Source organism: Saccopteryx leptura, chromosome 11, assembly GCF_036850995.1.
Source record: "Saccopteryx leptura isolate mSacLep1 chromosome 11, mSacLep1_pri_phased_curated, whole genome shotgun sequence".
Classification (NCBI taxonomy): domain Eukaryota; kingdom Metazoa; phylum Chordata; class Mammalia; order Chiroptera; family Emballonuridae; genus Saccopteryx; species Saccopteryx leptura.
The window spans coordinates 10,616,869-10,623,684 of NC_089513.1; positions in this window are offsets into that span (position 1 = coordinate 10,616,869).

Consider the following 6,816-nt stretch of genomic DNA (forward strand, 5'->3'; position numbering starts at 1 on the left):
GGCGGAGAGGGGAAGGGAAGTTGTTTCATGGGTATAGAGTTTCAGTTTTGCAGGATGAAAGGGTTCTGGAGACCGAATGCACAATAATGTGAATGGACGTAACCCTACTGAACTAGATGTACATTTAAGAAATGCTTAAGATGGGGCCCTGGCCAGTTGGTTCAGCGGTAGAGGCCGGCATGTGGATGTCCCAGGTTCGATTCCAGGCCAGGGCACAGAGGAGAAGTGCCCATCTGCTTCTCCACCCTTCCCCCTCTCCTTTCTCTCTACCTCTTCCCCTCCCGCAGCCAAGGCACCATTGGAGCAAAGTTGGCCCAGGCGCTGAGGATGGCTCCATGGCCTCCACCTCAGGTGCTAGAATAGCTCCGGTTGCAAATGGAGCAATGGCCCAGATGGGCAGAGCATCGTCCCCTAGTGAGCTTGCCAGGTGGATCCTGGTCGGGCGCATGCGGGAGTCTGTCTTTCAGCCTCCCCGCTTCTCACTTCAGAAAAATATCATACAAAAATAAAGAAATGCTTAAGATGATATTTTATCACAACTTTAAAATGTGTTCATTTTCAAAAAGTTATGTGCTCATTTTTTAAAACATGACAAAATATAAAGGAAGTTTTAAAAAGTCATCATCTATCACTCCAATAAAGAGTACCACTGTTCAGAGTCCTTTGATGTAGCCAGAGTGGAATTCATTCATAAAGCATCAATTTGCCAGGATAAAGAGAAAGCCGGGGCCTGGTGGAGAAAGCAGTACGGTTGGAGAGAGTGGGAATGAGCCCACTGTTTGCCCACTTCCAGGGGGACTGGCTCAACTCCAGTATTTCTCAGTCCTCACGTTGGAGTTTTGTGAACATTGCCTTTGTGACCAGAAGCGCAGGGCCTGAGGCGCAGGCCAGCATTCAGACAACTGAAATTAGTTTTTGATTTGAGGATCGTGCCAATTGATACCTGGGGCCTTTCTCCCTTTCACACAAACTCACAGCCACTCGTTGAATAAATATCTGTTGGCGGATAAATATCCGAGCTCGAGGTTCCAGGGACAGCAGGGGACAGGAGTGGACACTTACTGTCCGGTCAGGGATACGAACCACACAGAATGGACACAGAAACTGCCAACTGCTGCAGGTGCAGGACATTCGTTCATTTTCAGGAACAGAGAGTGCGATCCGGTGACACAGCCGGATCAGCGGCCACCTCTGCGAGAGTGCTGACCAGGGAAGGTGCGAGGGAGCCTCGGACTGCTGGGGACCGTCACATCCTGATGTGGGTGACTATGTGAAAGTTATGTAAAAATTCATGAAGCGGAATACCTTACAGTTTACGCACATTGCTATACGAATGTTACGCATTAATAAAACAAAATACTCCTCTGCCCCCCCCCCCACAAATAAAAAACAAAGGGTGGGGGACAGCTGCTTTCCAGGTAGAAGAAATAATGGGCGCAGGGCCTGCAGACAGGACAGTCTCCCATGAAGAAGAGCCCGGAACCCACAGGGGAAGGCCAAGAGTGAGGGGCCATGTGATGAGCTTGGTCACAAATCACATTCACAGTGGTTAGCACCTCCTGGGAGAGAATTAAGATCAGGGCACGGGGACCAGGGATTGTAACTGTTCAATGTTCATTCTTTAAATATGTATATAGTTTATATATATTAAATAACATAGTTTATATATATTAAATAATATGTTCATATATACTATAATGTTCATATATAATATATAAATAATATATTGTCATATATTATATATAATATATATTAATATATATATTCTTTAAATATAGTTTTTGAACTTGTCCTCACGTTTTACATGTGTCATTTCAGAAATAAATGAGGACATCTGCTTTTGCTTTCAGGGTATGGTTCCTGCCTCCCCTGATTGTTGTCAGGGAGTTACTGGCTTCAACAGTCCTTTTCTTGTCTCAAAGGGGGAAAAAATCCCACGGGGTGTAAAGTCCTTCTTATTCCTTCTCATCAGGGCTGCGGTCCCAGAATGTCCACCCAGAGAATACATCACTTCTTTTTTTCCCTTTATATTGAATTTATTGGGGTGAGACTGGTTAACAAAGTCACACAGGGTTCAGGTGTGCCCTTGCACAAGACCTCCTCTGTACTGTGTTGTGTGTTCACATCCTAAGTCAAAGAGAATATGTCCCTTCTTGATTCCAGGAATAACAGGGAGACTTGGGGTGGGGGGGGTCCCCTTCCTTGATTCATTTGCTTAACCTTCACCGAGGCCTTATAACAAGGGTCCCCAAACTACGGCCCGTGGGCCGCATGCGGCCCCCTGAGGCCATTTATCCAGCCCCCGCTGCACTTCCGGAAGGGGCACCTCTTTCATTGATGGTCAGTAAGAGGAGCACATTGACCACCTCATTAGCCAAAAGCAGGCCCATAGTTCCCATTGAAATACTGGTCAGTTTGTTGATTTTAATTTACTGTTCTTTATTTTAAATATTGTATTTGTTCCCGTTTTGTTTTTTTACTTTAAAATATGTGCAGTGTGCATAGGGATTTGTTCATAGTTTTTTTTATAGTCCAGTCCTCCAACGGTCTGAGGGACAGTGAACTGGCCTCCTGTGTAAGAAGTTTGGGGACCCCTGCCTTATAATAACCGAGCTCCCACTAGACACGCGACACCGCTTGCTCTGCTGATATTCCCAGGGCGATGTCTCTCTCCACTCAAGTTCGGGGTGATCTAGACACCTGGGAACCCAGACCGGAGCCGGTGGGGTTAGAAGCCAGGGGGAAGATGACCCAAAGGAATAGTGTTTCCTGGCTTTGTGGGGCTGCCCACAGATGGGGCTCAAGGCCCAGTGCACCTGGGTGGCTCGGCACCAGGCAGGGAGCAGAGGAGCAATTTCTGGATGGCCAACCCTGGCAATCTCCATCCCGGGCCTCCAGACTCACTGCGAGCCCTGCGTACTGACTCACTGCTGGGCAGCTGGTGGAATACCCACACCCCTCCCCTGCCCACACTTCAGGCCGGTGGTGCAGGCAGCTCAGAGACCCGGTCCAGCCTGGCATTGGGGGGCGACCTTGGTCACAGTCCAGAGTTGGGGAGGACAGCAGGCCCCTCTTTTCTCCACGGTCCTCTTGTCATCTCAGTTCCTTCTATTCACCCACAGAAGGCCCGATTTCTAGGGACGCCAAACTCCTTGCTTGATTGTGTCCTGGAATATGGGGTGAAAATGGCTAAGCTGTCAAAAAAGGTTCAGTGAGAGTGGCCTCATTCCCCTGTGGTGACACCTGTGGTCCCTCACAGGTAGGCTCTGGGCACAAAACTGTGTTGGACCACCACCAGTTTTCTGTGTGACTCTGCATGTGATTTGATGCACTTAACATTCTGAGGAGGGGCTGTGGCTTCCCTGGGCCATGAAGGGGTCAAGGCCCCGGTGTCCACACTGAGTAGATGACAGTGGGGAGCCCAGAGTGTGAAGAGTGTGACTAGTATGCATGACACCAGTGCTCTCCGTCGGCACAACGGAAGGAGGCAGCAAGCTGAACATGATTTATCGCTCTGTGATCATTTCTACTTATGGTTCTAGCTTTTAAAGCTTAGATGCCCGGCACCAGGAGAGCCAGATCCCCCTGGCTCTGACTGTTCTCTTTAATCCTGATAGGACCTGGGCCCATCCCTTCCCATCACGGGCCGCAGTTCCCTCACCCAGTCTGAACCCAAAGATCGCAGGTGGAGCTGGAACTTACTACGATTCCACCATGTATCAGCCCGACCTCTGCACCCCCTTACTTCTCTCTCCCCTTCCTCTTGTCCTGATTCACTGAGCAGGACGGGTCCACTCACCCAGCTTCCCCTCCGGCGGTCTCCTAGGCGCAGAGCTCCGAGCCAGGAGGCCTCTTCCGTTCCCTAGGCCTCTGCTTCACCTGCCCACCTGGCCCCTTGCCAATGGCCTGTCCCAACAGCTGGGAAATGCTTGACAAATGTCCCTTCCTGCCATCATCCATTTTGCTCTCCAGACAAAATGGGCAGTGAGCACTATGGCCAGAAGAAACTTTTTTTAAAAATTAGAACTGTCTGCCAGCCTAGAACAGGCTCCTGCATGTGGACCAGCAATAGTCAAAGCGCTTTCTGCCACGATGGAAACGGTCTTCTCCAATATGGGAGCCACTGGCCACATGTGGCTACTGAGCACTTGAAACATGGCTGGTGCGACTCACAGACAGAATTTCAAAAAAATTTTTAAACATTTAAGAATTTTAACAGTTATTTTGAGGTCTCAACAACATCAATGAACTGCACCTAAAGTGTAAAAAATTAATGTTTTGACATATATCCCCGTGAAAACATGACTGCAATCAAGATAGAGAATATCTAAAAGTCTCCTGGGGCCCCTTTGTCCTTCGCCCCTGCACGCGGGCAACCACTGCTTGCTGTCATTGGAGGTTAGCCTGCACTTCCCAGCAGACGGTGTCAGTGAAATCACTGTCTGTGCTCCCCCTGCCTTTTTGTCTGGCTTCTTTCGCTCTGCAAAATTATTTTGAGATTCAGACATCTTGTGGTCTCAGCGTCTTTGGGATGCTGAAAAACGTTCCATTGTTGGGCAGCACCACGGTTTCACCTGTTGATGGCAACTTGGGTTGTTTTCACGTCTGGGCTACGAACAAATAAAGCTTCTAGGAACATCCCTGCGCAGATCTTTGTGTCAACACACACACTTTCGCTCCTCTCAGGGAAATCCCTGTAAGTATAACGATTGGATGGTGGGAGGTGCACGTCTAGCTTGTGAAGACACTGGCAAGCCTTTCCAAAGCTGTGGCACCACGTCCCCTTCCTGCCCGCTCCGCACCGCCTCGCGCCTCGCGCCTCAGTGCCCACATCAAACGCTTTCCGCTTCCATACGCTGGGTGGTTGTTCGGGCACAGGGTGTATCTCCACAAACCCCGGTATTTTTAGTCCTATATTGCAGAGCAGGACGAAGGCATTTAAGTATTTGTCCAATGTGACATGGCTGCCAGCTGACCCAGTCCAGATCTAAATCCAGATTCTTAAGGCTTCTAAAAGTGTGTACTTTTAATAATTTTTGCAAATCAATGTGCATCTGAACGTCTTGGTTGCTTGTGAAATTCACATTCTCAGGCCGCAGTCTGTGCAATCCGGGCTGTGCAGCCTCCATTGCATGGGCTCCCCATGCTCCTTTGATGGCACCGGAGGAAATGCTGCGACCCATTGCATTCCTCCACTGTCACTGGACCTGAGGGACCATTCCTGACTGTTTCCCACCAGGAATGATCACCCCCTTGGCCAGGGTAATCACCCCCCGCATCAGGTGGTAAGTCTGATTCAAGAGGACACAGGGGTTCTGAAACGGCTCGGCGCAGTGATTTCCCATCGGGGTCCTGGCACTCCAGACAGCTCACTTCCTGTTGGCCGTGTTTGTCAACACAGCCAGAAATGTGTACATTTTAACGCTGATTCCAGAGAAGATCACGTAGCTACACTGCATCCATCCAGCAGGAAGTGGGTTCGGTGGAAGGGACGTTCCGGTTCCGGAGACCTGCAGAAAAAGCCCCTCCGTGGAGCTGAACTTCCCTCCCGCGGCCATGTGGTGATTTTCCATCCTGTGGGAGGCAGACAGGATTGATAGCCTGGGCCAGCGGTTCTCAACCTGTGGGTCGCGACCCCGGCAGGGGTCGAACGACCAAAACACAGGAGTCGCCTAAAGCCATCGGATTTTATTTAAAAATGTATTGTATAATAAATATGTAAAAATCCGATGGCTTTAAGTGACCCCTGTGTTTTGGTCGTTCGACCCCCGCCGGGGTCGCGACCCACAGGTTGAGAACCGCTGGTCTGGGCCATTGTCCTTTGTTCTGCCACGGCCCTGCCAAGGTCTGTGTCCAGAAAGGAGGCACATCTGCCCCAAGCGGCGACAGGCAACACCTGTAGCCCGAGTGAAGCCTGAATTAGATACTGCCTGCTTCTCCTTTTACTCTGCCGTCTCTATAAATACACGGAGGAACTCGGTCCTTCGTGTCCCAAAGTCAGGGTGAGGAAGCTATGAGGGGATGTTACTGTCAACTCACAACTTCTGTCCTCTGGGCAAACCATAGAAAAAGGTCCGCAGTGGCCCAGCCCTCTGACAGTGCCTGGCTGTCCCCACAAGAATGGGACTTGGAAACCCCCAGGACCCATCCCCGCTGTCCATGAGCAGCACAGGCTCTGGGCTGAGGCTGTGGCAACCACTGGGGAAGTCATCCATGTCTGGAACGCTCTGAATGCACAGGGAGCCACCACTGGGGGCCGCGGGGAGCCACCTCTGCTAAGAATAAAGACAGAGCTGCGACCCTCTGACTGGTGTTGGTCCCTTGGTATGCCCGCATTTCCATTTCATTGTAATAAAAGGATCAAAGTGTTAAAAGAACAAAAAGACAAGGAGAAAATATTTGCAAAACACATCTGACAAAGGTCAGGTATCCAAAATCCACAAAGAACTCTTAAAACTCAACAATTAAAAAAAACCAACTGGAAAAAATCAGCAAAAGATATGGACACCTCACAAGAGAGATGTTTCACATCTTACGTCGTTAGGGGATTGCAAATTTACACGAGATTAAGATACTACTACATCCTTACCAGAAAGGCTAGAATCCCAAACGGTAGGAACACCAAAGGTCAGTGAGGACTTGGAGCCATGGGAATGCCTTCCTCACTGGGGGGGATGCGAAATGGTGTGGCCACTTTGGAGGACAGTTTGGCAGTTTCTTACAAAACTAAACATCCTTTTACCGTATGACCCAGCAGCTGTGCTCCTTGGGCTCCACCCAGATAAGTTGAAAAGTGACGTCCACACGAAAACCTGC